General features: G+C 35.2%; 1 protein-coding gene and 1 non-coding gene across 2 annotated transcripts in view; both read left to right on the top strand.

The window, feature by feature from the left end:
• The window catches only part of C2CD6 (C2 calcium dependent domain containing 6), a 222,050-nt gene that overhangs the window by 173,757 nt on the left and 34,791 nt on the right, over positions 1–13,502 (top strand).
• Positions 7,653–7,786, top strand: LOC111723629. The gene has a single exon (XR_002772129.1). It is a non-coding gene; the product is annotated as a U4 spliceosomal RNA (small nuclear RNA).

Below are 13,502 nucleotides of genomic sequence, written 5' to 3' on the forward strand. Positions count from 1 at the left end.
CTGGCCTTGTAACATGAAGTAGAGAGCGTTCCTCCCACCCGTCTCTTTTTTTTTTTTTTTTTTTTTTTTTTAGAGTAGTTTGAGGAGAATTAATAGTAGTTTGTCTTTGACAGTTTGGTAGAATTTGACAATGAAGCCATGAGTCCTGGGCTTTTCTTTGTTGGGAGACTTTTAATTACTGCCACAATCCCATTACTAGTCATTGATGTGTTCGTGTTTTCTATTTCTTCCTGATTCAATCTTGGTAGGTTGTATTTGTCCATGAATTTATTAATTCATTTTAGATTTTCCAGTTTTTAGTGTATATTTATTCATTTTATTTCTGAGATGTCAGTTGTGAAGTCTCCTTTTTCATTTCTGATTTTGTTTGTTTGGATCTTCTCTCCTATTTGCTTGTTTAGGGTAGCTAATGATTTATCAATTTTATATTTTAAAAAACAACTTTTAATTTCACTTACCCTTTATATTGTGGGTTGTATATTTCACTTACCCTTTATAGTGTATATTTTTTGTGTGTGTCTATTTTGTTCTGTTGTGATCTTTATTATTTCTTTCCTTCTACTCATTTCAGGTTTAGCTTGTTCTACCTTTTCTAGTTCCTTGAGTTGTAGCACTCGGTTGTCTATTTAAAACCCTTCTACTTTTTTGATATAGGCATTTATTATTATAAACTTCTATCTTACAAGTGCTTTTGTTTTATTCCATATGCCTTGGTGCATTGTAATTTGATTTTAATTTGTTTCAATAAATGTTTTAATTTCATTCTTAATTTCCTCCTTGACCTAGTGGTCATTCAGAAGCATGTTGTTTAATTTCTATTTGTACAGTTTTGAAAGTTCCTCTTGTTATCATTTCTACTTTTATTCTACTGTAGTCTGAGAAGATACTTGAGATGATATTTGTTTTTAATTTTTTTTGAGATTTGTTTTGTCTTAACCTAGTCTTTCCTGGAAAATGTTCTATGTTCTGATGAAAAAAAAAATGTGTTTTCTGTAGCAACTGGATGAACGTTTTGAAAATGTCTTTTAGGTCCATTTGGTGTAATATGCAATTCAAACACATTTTTTACTTGTTAATTTTCTGTCTAGATAGTCTGTCTACTGCTGACAGTTGGTTGTTGAAGTCTCCAACTATTATTGTATTGAAATCTATCTCTCCCTTAGATCCAATATTATTTGCTTTATATATCTAGGTGCTCTCATGATGAGCATACATTTATATTTAGAATTATTATATTCTCTTGCTGAATTGATCCCTTTGTCATTATTTAATTGCTTCCTTTGCCTTTTAGTGCTATAAAGTTCCCTCTTAGGACTGCTTTCACTGCATCCCATAAGTTTTGGTATGTTGTGTGTCCATGCTCATTTTTTTAAAGTTTCTCTTTTAGTTTCTTTTTTAGTCCATTGATTATTCAGGGACATATTTAATTTCCACATATTTGTAATTTTTATGAAAATCCTCTAGTTATTGATTTCTAGTTTCATGCAACTGTCATCAGAAAACATAATTAAAATTACTTCATTCTTCTTAAATTTGTTAAGATTTGGTTTATGGCCTAATCTATCCTGGAGAAAATTCTGTGTGCACTGGAGAATACTGTTGTCAGATAGAATGTTTTGTATATGTCTTTTAGGTCCATTTGTTTTGTTTTGTTTTGTTTTTTTAGGTCCATTTGTTTTAAAGTGTAGTTCAAGTTCGATATTTCTTTATTGATTTTTTGGTATCAATTATCTGTCCATTATTGAAAGTGGAGTATTGAGGTTAACTACTACTGTTGTATTACTATGTCTATGTCTCCCTTAGATCTATTAAAATTTGCTTTACATTTAAGTATTTCAGCATTAGGTGCATGTATATTTGCTATACATTGTTATACTCTCTTGAGTATAATTGTTATACTCTCTTGATGAATTGATCCCTTTATCATCATAAGACTCCCTTAATCTCTTTTTATAGCTTTTACTTAGTCTTTTTTATCTGGAATAAGTATAGCTACTCCTGACCTCTTTTGGTTTCCATTTGCATGGACTATCTTTTTCTAACCATTCACTTTCAATTTATATGTGCCCTTAAAGGTGAATTGAGTTTCTCATAGGCAGCATAGTTGGGTTTTATATTTTTAACTATTCAGCCACACTATGTTTTTTGTATATTCAAGGCAATTATTGTTAGATAAGTACTACTGCTTATTGTTTGTTGGTTTCTGGTGCTGTAGATGTGTCATTACTATCTTGCTCTATTGCCATCTTTCCTTGGGATTGGATACTTTTTTTTATTTTTGTAGTGTATTATTTGATTCCTTGTTTTCTATCTACTATAGGTTTTTCTTTAAGGTTACCCTAAAGTTTACATCATTATACTTATAACAGGCTATTTCAAGCTGATGATAACTTAACGTTCACTGAAAGTAAAGAAACAAACAAAAAACCTCTAAGGTTTGATTCCATCCCCCCATTTTCCAGAGTTTTTTATTTGTTATTATGTTCAAGGTATTGTCTAGTGTCTCGTCTTTTCATCCTAAAAAACATCCATATCATTTTTTTTTTAATGCAGGCCTACTAGCAGCAAACTTCCCAAGTGTTTGTTAATCAGGGAATGTCTTCTTAATTTTTGAAGAAGAAAAAGATGGGATTTTTCTGTGTCATCCCAGCTGGAGTACAGTGGCATGATCATAGCTTACTGTAGCCTCAAACTCTGGGTTCAAGCAGTCTTCCTGCCTCACTCTTCCTGAGTAGCTTGGCTAAATTATATTCTGAAGTTCTGAAATAGTAGATTTGTCAGTCCCTGACAGTTTATGTTTATTACAATGAAGAGGCCAATTCTTTGGATATCTTACTCCACCATTTTCTATAATGCCAGTTCTAACTTCCTTTCTGATATTATCTTGTTTTTATTTTATTTTATTTATTATTTATTGTTTTTGTTTCAGGATCCACCTTTTTACTCTCACAAAATGAGACGTCCTAGTCATGGAGGTAAGCTATTATTTGTATATAAAGTATTATAATTTTCAAATATTCAGTAAAATTGGGAACATGAACTCATATATCATAATTATTATCAAGACTATCCTTCAAAAGGTAAATTACACTATGGTTTTTTTATGGAATCATGGTATCAGTGGAAAATCAAACAAAGCAAAATACAAGTGGCCTTAAAATCAAAAAACCTAATTTTTATTTTACAAGGATTATTACAATATTAGTAAACTATTTATTACATTTTTTGTGTGTGTTTCTAAAATTTTTATCTACCCTATGTATCTATCTAGTGAGGAGGCTTTTCTGATTCAAGAAGTTGTTCAGTAATATCGTTATAAAGACACATTCAACATACCACCCAAAGGTGATAATCGAAATATTTAACAACCAATACACCATGATCCTGAAAAACCAGATCACACAGTTCTGCTGGATTAGAGTTCTGGAGGCCCACTGCTGTGCCATGTTAAGGTTGAGAGAAATGGAAGATTCCTAAGGGAATCAAGGTAGTCAGGGCAATGCATGTAAAGTGATACGTGGATACCTTGAGTCAGCAACTTTTTCCCAATGAATACAGAGAAGTATTTTAATATTCTAACAATTGGAACAGTCATAACTGTGTAGTGAATGCATATTCATTCAGAGCTGACTGTAGTAATCTAATTAAAATGAAGAGACAATAGGAAGATAGCTAAAACACTTGCTATAGTGGGAAGACGAGCAGTCACATTTCTTTATAACAAACAAGAATCTGAGTGGTAGAGAGGATTTATGGGAAGAAGAATCAGATGAAGGTGTGATTGATAAATACACTTTTTTGTTTCAGTATATTTAGGAGGTATAGTGGAGTTTTGCTACATGGATATACTATATCTTAGTGAAGTTGGAGTTTTTAGTGTACCCATCACCTGGACAGTGTACATTGTATCCAATAAGTAAACTTTCATCTTTCACCACCCTTTTAACCTCCCCACTTCTGAGTCTGCAATATCCATTATTTCACTATGTATAACCACGTGTACACACAGCTTAGTTCCTACTTATAAGTGATAACATGTAGTATTTGGTTTTGTATTCCTGAGTTACTTTACTTAGATAATGGCCTTCAGTTCCATTCAAATTGCTGCAAAATACAATATTTTTTATGACTGAGTGGTATTCCATGGTGTATGTATGTATATATGTATGTATGCATGTATAATCACATTTTCTTTATCCACTCATTGGTTGATGGGCACTTAGGTTGATTCCATATTTTGCTATTGTGAATTATGCTGCAATAAACATACAAGTACAATTGTCTTTTGATACAATGATTTCTTTTCCTTTGGATAGATATCCAGTAGTGGAATGGCAGATCTACTTTCAGTTATTTGAGAAGTCTTCATTCTATCTAATTTAGATTCCCACCAATAGTGTACAAGCATTCCTTTTTCACTACATCTGTGCCAATACCTTTTTTTTTTACTTTTTAATAATGTCCATTCTAAATATTGAAAGATATAGTTTTAGAATAAAGTCCCAAAGTGGGAAATTTAGCTTGGTTTGAACAGAATGTGAAGAAATTAAGGATTTTAACATGATTAGAATTTAATACTTTAGCCATTATATGTATGCATACATCTGTTTCATGTAATAGTAAAAGTTTTAACAACATATATTCTGGAACATAGAATGTTAGTTTCAGAAATTAATGCTTTAAATGCCAAGAAGAATTTAAGGTATTTAATCCTCAATGCAGCAGTGTTAGGAGGTGGGGTCTACTGAGAGGTGATTAGCCATGAGGGCAGAATGAATGAATTGGTGCTGTTATTGAGAGAATGGGTTTGTTATCACAGGAATGGAGTCATTATAAAATGATTTTGGCCCCCTTTTATCTCTCTCTTACCCTCTCTTTACCTTCTGCCTTCCCCTATGAGATGACACAGCAAGAAGGCCCTCAAAAGATGCTGGGTCCTTATCTTGGACTTCCCAGCCCCCATAACTGCGAAAAATAAATTTCTGTTCCTTATAAATTTTCTAGCCTTGGATATTCTGTTGTAGCAGCACAAAATGGACTAAGACAGAAAACTGGTACTGAGAAATGAAGCTGTTGTTATATAAAATACCTGAAAATGTGGAAATGGTTTTTAAATGAATAATGAGTAGAAAGGCTAGAAGAATTTTCAGGAACAGGCTGGGAAAAGCCTAAATTTCCATAAATGGAGTGTGTCTTAGCCCATTTTCCATTGCTATAAAGGAATACCTGAGGCTAGGTACTTTATAAAAAGAGGCTTATTTGGCTTAGTATGCAGGCTATATAAGAAGCATAGTGCCAGCAGTTGCTTCCTGTGAGGGCTTCAGGGAGCTTCCACTCATGGGGAAGGCAAGGGGAGCAGGCATCACATGACAGGGGGGAGGTGTGGGCTCTTTTTAACCATCAGATCTCACAGGAACTACTAGAGTGACATGACAGCACCAAGCCACAATCTATCTCCAGGAGCCAAACACCTCCCACCAGGCCCTACAGCCAACAGTGAGGACCAACTTTCAACATGAGATTATCCACACTGTATCAGAGTATTAAGGGTGATTCTGGTGAAGGCACGGAAAAAGAGTAGAGTTATAGAGAAAGTCTGAAACTTCTTAAAGAGTCCATAGGCAGTAGAAATATGGACAAAGGCAGTTCAGGTGGAAATGAAAAACAAAATATTGGAAAGTGGAGTAAAGGTCATCCCTGTCATAAAGTGACAAAGAATTTAGCTGAATTGTCTCCATGCCTGAGAGCTTTATAGATGATAGAATTTAAGAAGATAGGTGGAAGAAATTTCTAAGGAAAATATTAAGTTTCATGGCTTCTTTTAACTGCATGCAGTAAAATGTGACAGAAATGATTTAAAGACGAATTTTATAATTCAAAGGAAAGTAGAAAAGAAAGATTTTTAAAAACCCCATCCAGCCATGTAAAGAATGAGAAGGTTGCATGCAAATGTCAGAACATCCAACTGTACTTTATGTAAATTATACTTTAATAAACCTAACTTTTTTAAAAGCTTAAAAAAAAAAAAAAAGAATGAGAAAGTCTGGGGCATCACCTGTGGCTCAGTGGGTAGGGTGCCAGCCCTATATATTGAGGGTGGCAGGTTCAAACCTGGACCTGGCCAAACGGCAACAAAAAAACAACCAGACATTGTGACGGGAACCTGTAGTCCCAGCTACTCAGGAGACTGAGGCAAGGGAATCGCCTAAGCCCAGGAGTTGGAGGTTGCTGTGAGCTGTGTGATGCCACAGCACTCTACTGAAGGCGATAAAGCGAAACTCTGTCCCTACAAAAACAAAAAAAGAATGAGAAAGTATGTTTAGGAGGTAAAACCAAAAGTGTGGTAATTTGCTAAAGAAATTAGTATGAATAGAAGGAAGCCAGATGCTCTTCATCCAGGCAATGGGAGAATGACCCTGAAGCATTTCAGAGATCTTCAGGGCAAGTGAGGACCTTGAAAGCAAATTTTCCAAAGTTGCCTATGGGATCTCCACATTCACCATCCTGTGCCTTCTCAAGTGTCTGCTCCCCACATTCTGGCACAGTGTTCCCCAGTTACCCCAGCTGTGGCTCATATAGACCTGGATGCAGCTCCTGCCATCACCTCAGAGGGCACAGGTGGTAAATCTCAGCAATGTTCACCTAATGCGAATTCTGCATTACCAGTTGGTGAACTGTGCAGAAGAGCTACCTCCACCTAGATTTCAAAGGACATTGTAGACAGCCTGGGAATTCCAGCAGAGATTTGTCACAGAGAGTGGAGCTACTACAGGAAGCCCCAACTTGGGCAAAGCCCAGCAGAACTGAGGGGTTGAGACTGCCAACCTCAATAGAGACCCCAGAACTGTAGAGATGCCAGCATGCAATGCCAGCCTGGGAGAGCTGCAGTCACAAGACCCCAACCTGTGAAAGCTGCTGTGTGGGCTAAGCCTAGCAAAACTGTGCAGACAGGGCTATCAGAGGTCTTGGGGGTGCAACCCCTGCCCCAGTGTGCCCAGAAGGTGGGACATAGAATCAATAAAGACTATTCTGGAGTCTTAGGATTTGATGTTGTTCACATTGGTGGGTTTTGGACTTACTTTGCCTATCTTCTTGTCTATTTCTCTGTTTAGGAATAGGAATGTCTCACCATTTTATTTTGGAAATAGATAACTTGTTTAGTTTTATAGGCTCACAGAGAGAAATTTGCCTCAGGCTAAATCATGCCTTGAGTCTCATCCATATATGATTTGGATGAGACTCTGGACTTTGGATTTTTGAGTTAGTTTTGGAACAAGTTAAAAGTTTGGGGCCATTGGGATAAAATGAATATATCTGAATGTGAGAAGGACATGAATTTGGGGAATTGAGGCTGAATATTATGGTTTGAATGTATCCCCTGAAAAGTATATGTTGAAGATTTAATTCCCAATGCAACATTGTTGGGAGATAGGACCTTTAAGAGGTGATTAGGGCATGAGAGCTTTACCCTCATGAATGGATTAATGCTACTGCCACAGAAGTGGGTTTGTTTTAAAGGACAAGTTCACCTGTTGCTGTCTCTTGACCTCTCTTGCCCTCTTGTCTTCCACTGTGGGTTCACACTGCAGGAAGGCCCTTGCCAGATTCTGGCACCTTGATACTGGACTTCCCAGTCTCCAGAACTCTAAAAAATCAAAGTGGCAGAATCATAGCCAATGAGGCTTATCTAAGGTGTAATCATTGCTAACTGAAAACTCTTCCCAGACCCCATTGTAATGACTTTCAATATAATCAGCATTGGAAATTTTTAACAATTTCTATGAAGACTGAATTTTTTCAAAAGGAAAAAACTTTAAATTTCTATTTCTTATATATTACCCAATCTCAGGGATTCTGTTACAGCAGCACAAAACATACTAAAACAAATATCTTTAAAACTTTTCTTCTAATAACTATTGAATTCTTTCAACCATAGAAAATCTTTTGGAGCCAATACGATAGAACAAGCTTCTTATTCTACTATTTCCAACTACTTATTGGAAAAGGGAAATTAGTCTATTAAGTAATAAAAAATACTAATAAAGGCGTAAAGTAGATTGTATCCTTCCTTTACCACTAACTAGTTGACCTTAGCCAACCATTTGTATTCTGAAAGCTTCAATTTCAACCATTTGTATTCTAAAAGCTTCAACCACTAATGGTTGACCTTAGCCAACCATTTGTATTCTAAAAGCTTCAATTTCCCCTACTTTATAAATAAAAGAGTAAAACTAGATACTAAGAATAAATACTTCAGTACTTTTTTGCAGGTACCTTATTTTGTCTTCAGAACTTTGTAAATGCTTCACGTATATTAATCTCCATACAACCCTGTGAGGTTGACACTGTTATCCTAGTTTTACAGATAAGACAACTGAGCACAGAAAATCTGGATAATTCAGAAATTTTATAAAATTTGAAACAAGCCAGTGGTCCAGTTTGCTTTGAAGAGCCTTTGTTAAGGAATATCAAATTAAACTTAAGGTGTATCTAAAAATAAAAGTAAATGCTTAGGGGGAATAAAACAGAACTTGTTTCCTTATTGCCCACCACTATCTTGCTCTTGGGCAAGTCATTAACTTTTCTAGATTTTCAAGACTGTTGAGTTGCCTATTACTCTAGAAGTATGTATTTCTAAAATTATATCTGCATATCACCTTTAAAAAACTATTTAAATAAGATCCCTGAATATATATTTAAGGTGCTTTTTGCTATACTTTGCATTACACTTAGCAATTTACTCACGCAGACCAGTTATATAATTAGTCCAATAAATTATCTGTTATATAAAGATATTATATAAAATGTCTTTATCTTATATAAAATGAGATACATGCATTAAAGAGTTTATTTAGCAGTGCTCACATAGCATTTTTGCTGATTGCTTTAATTATTATTACCTATAAGCAAATTGGAGGTGTGCACCAAGCCCAGTTACTTTAGAGCTACTTTCACAGAGACCTTCTGACTCCTGGTAGTTATGCATATATATTTTAGCATAGGCCCAAATTCACTTTCCACTTTCTATATTACAATCCTCTTAGTTTGTTACATAAGACTCTTTTCTAAAGAATTCACCTAAAAAAAAATTCTAAAGAATTTTCCTAAAGAATTCACTTTAGGACCTACAGAATTATTTATGAAAGGTTTCTGGGACACAGATTGTCTACACAGCTTTATAAAGTTGAGTATGCATAGAAAGTGTATGGTAGAAAAAGTATGGCCACTAGAGGAGAGGGGAAACATGGGGGAGCTTCAAGAAGGATGAGTGCAAGCCATTTTTTATATTCCTAATGAAGCACAGCTTTGAATAATGAACATAATCTTTAGCAGCCACAAAAAGGGCCAAAAACACCAGAAGAGAAATGATAAGAAATTCAAAAAAATTTTAATGATAAGATATTCAAAAAATTTTTTTACTTTATTTTTTAAACTGACATCAAGAGCCAGAGTCAAAAATAGAAGTACTAAATACAAACATTTACTATAATATGACGAAAAGACATTCCCTTATGTACATACAAGTATAGAGTATGGTAACATTTATCTTTAACCATTTAATGTATGTATTTGAACAATACTATTAAAAATAGTAGTCAGAGTTATTAGATGACAGATTGAGGTAAAATGTCAGGGGTCAGAGGAAAGGAGTGGTAGTACAATAGTGACGATATTAACAAAATTTACATTTATTTTGTGCTTCTTCTTTTGCAGATATAGTGTTAGACCATAATGTTATAGTTTTAGCCTGTTAAGCCACATAAAACTCTATGGAGAAGGATCCTCATCCTTCAACAAATGAAGAAACTGAGGCTGAGAGAGGCAAAATGACTTGTCCAAAGTTAGATGGTTAGTTAGCTGCAAAAACTACTTGAGTCCAAGGAGTCTACTCCAGAGCCTTTGCTGTGAACTACTGTGCTCTCACAATCACTAACTAGAGATATTTGTCAAATGCCACAAGTGCCAACTTATGTATATAATCTTTTTTCATTCTTTTTCAGACTCATTAACTTCTGATAACTACGAGGAACTTAAAAAAAAAAGTAGGAAAGGAAAAACAGTGAGTAGATTGATATATCCTTTAAAAACCATTGTTAACATTTTACATTGTTTTGAATTAATATTACTGACAGTATTGTCATCAAGAAAGTATACTGCATTATTATAAATTTATGAATTTATTATAAATCAATTTTATCATTCATTTTATAATTATAAAGTCATAAATTATTATAAAGCAATGTAAATATAACATAAGTGTTAGCAGCTATGCTGTTTAATTTATTGCTTTTGCCTCCTCCCAAATAGCTATTGCTTAATAGACAAACCACAATAAAACCAAAAATATCACACAGTATGTGTGACCTCCATTGTGATATAAACAGCTTCAAAGGAACCATTCTCCTCATCCCAGTTTCCCATTAACACTTTAGGTTAACTAGTTTTAGATTCCTTTCTTTGAATCTTGAAAATTTTTAATTGCTCAATATTCAATTGTTGAAATGTCATGCCCCACTAACAGCAATAAGTATTTCAGAAATGGGATAAGAATTGTGTGACTTGTAATGAGGATCAAGCAAGAAATAAATACTGAGAAAAAAGAAATTTGTTCTACCTCCTATTTTTAACAAGAAGGCAAGAACCATGATCACACAGGGAAGAAGACTCCAGGCCCTAAAAGAAATGTTGGTGCTTTCTGTTATAATTTTCAATGAATTGACTCCTGATCCAAGACATTGGAACCTTAAACTATACTCATTTGTGAAGAGTAAGATTCTCTATGAGAATTTCTTGGACTCCATGCAATAGGGTTTAGTCAGTTTAAAGACAGCAATTGTCCAGAACATTGCTGATTCTAATAATCAGTTCAGTTGTCCCAATAAGCCATTAAAATGCCATGGAAATTTCCACACTGGCTCTTGCATCCTAAATTAGCACAAGAAGTCTATCAAATAATGTGGCCTAAACTTTTATTCAGAATCAAAAATGGCATGATATCTATAAGATATCATATTGTTATAGAAAGAACAAGATTTCAAATCTGAAAACTTGGATTCTGACACCAGTTTCTTCATTTATTAAATGAACATTAAATGGGGGCTAATTCGTGAAATACTTATGGAAATACCTACTATATAGCAGGTTAATATTTAATGAAAGTGTACTACAGGATGGGCACTATCTTAATGTTTTTATAAGCATTGTTTGTTATGTGAATTGATAGGCCCAGAGCCACAGAGGTAAGACCAGGGTCAGAATGTCTAAGAAGAGAAGGGGGCTACAGCTCTCTCAGGCACGCAGCAACCCTAGTTTATTTCTTACTCACTTATATACCCTAACAATAAAGCATTCTGCACATATAATCTTTTTTTTTAATTAAATCATAGCTGTGTACATTAATGCAATCATGGGGTACAGTGTGGTGTTTTCATATACAATTTGAAATATTTTCTTCAAACTGGTTAACATAGCCTTCATGTCATTTTCTTAGTTATTGTGTTAAGACGTTTATATTCTACTTTTAGAAAGAGTCACTTGTACCCTTGTAAGATAAACCATAGATTTTTTTTTTCATACACACAATCTTAAATTTACAATACAATAAAGTCACAAATGAAGTCAGGAGTGTTATTTATCTCTTTTTGCTTCAAGGAACAAAGTATTCGTCTGTAAAGAACTGACATAATCTTTAACTTAGCAGCACAATAACCTTATCTTGATTTACCACTACTCAGGTCTTTTCCAGGAAATTCCTGACCACAGCATGCTCTGTTTTCAGTGCGTGCCTCCCACTAGATTAGTTTTCTAATCTCTCTGGACGGTCTTCAAAGGAATGTCTCTTCCTGCAGACCTTGAGACAGTTTCAATCAAGAACAGAGTTATGGCAGCCTTTAATGTGGCTCAGCTACAGTTGTTTTACTTAATTCTCACAAAAGCAGACATTATTTACATTTTGTAGATGAGGAAATTGAGTCTCAGTGATGTTAGATAACTTGAATCAGGTCACACAGTGAGTAAGAAAGTTGGAGTTTGACCCCAGAGTGCATACAGTTAATGCACTCTTCTCTTGCTCCCCGGACCTTAAGAAATTAAAAATACATGCAAGGCTGAGCACCGTGGCTCACGCCTGTAATCCTAGCACTCTGGGCAGCCAAGGCAGGTGGATCACTTGAACCCACAAGTTTGAGACTAGCCTGAGCAAAAACAAGATCCCTGTCTCTAAAAAATAGCCCACTGTTGTGGCTGGCACCTATAGTCCCAGCTACTTAAGAGACTGAGGCAAGAGGATCATTTGAGCCCAAGAGTTTGAGGTTGCTGTGAGCTATGACGCCATAGCACTCTACCAAGGGTGACAAAGTGAGACTCTGTCTCAAAAAAAAAAAAAAAAAAATATATATATATATAATATATAATTAGCAAATGTGGCTAATGGAAACATAAGCAAAAAATTATACTGCAGCTATACTAGATGAATGCATAGGTTATTGGGGGGAGTATCCTGTGAATTATGCCCTTTGCAGGGGTACTGGAGCAGGAGAGGGTAATAAAAGGCCTTTATAACCAAAAGTGATGATGCAATGAAATAGCATATGTAAAATATTTTCCAGTGCTTTGTATAGACAACATGCATTGTTTTGCTTGAAATGAACTAAAGCCACCTAGATGTAGAATTCCCAGGACCATTCAAACAACTCATATTGTGATAGTGTCATTTAGCTAGAGAACTAGAGATTTATGTTTACTCCAATTCAAAATATTTTGACAAAGATAAATTTCATCAAAATATGTAGCCCTAAGTGTCTTGAAGAGACTCTGAGGCTCAGAAACTTCTAAACAAAGTAAAAGTCATCTCCTAAATGTCAGTGCACTCAGGTCTTTAATGATAGTTGTCATTCTTCTCCACCAGAATGTGAGCTTGAGAGCCAGGAGTTTTTATGTATCGTGTTCCCAGCCTCTGCGAACAGTATGTGATGTTTTAGCATTTGAAAATACTTTTTGAAGCTCAGCGCCTGTGGCTCAAGTGGCTAAGACACCAGCCACATACACCTGAGCTGGTGGGTTTGAATCCAGCCTGGACCCGCCAAACAACAATGACGGCTGCAACCAAAAAATAGCCAGGCATTGTGGAAGGCACCTGTAATCCCAGCTACTTAGTAGGTAGAGGCAGGAGAATTGCTTGAGCCCAGGAGTTGGAGGTTGCTGTGAGCTGTGATGCTATAGTACTCTACCAGGGGGACAGCTTGAGGCTCTGTCTCAAAAAAAAAAAAAAAAAAAAATACTTTTTGAATAAGTACCTACTATGTACCAGACACTATGAGTACAAAAATGAAAAGAATACTGCCCTTGACTTCAATTACCTTATGGCCAGGTAGAGGAAAAGATTGACTTGGAGTAAACCAGTATGTCACAGTAATATAATTGTTCTAAAGGAGACACAAGGGCTCAGAGCCTGTGGCTCAAGTGGCTAAGGCGTCAGCCACATACACCTAAGATGGCAAGTT

Source organism: Otolemur garnettii, unplaced genomic scaffold, assembly GCF_000181295.1.
Source record: "Otolemur garnettii isolate 467f Iridium unplaced genomic scaffold, OtoGar3 scaffold00013, whole genome shotgun sequence".
Classification (NCBI taxonomy): domain Eukaryota; kingdom Metazoa; phylum Chordata; class Mammalia; order Primates; family Galagidae; genus Otolemur; species Otolemur garnettii.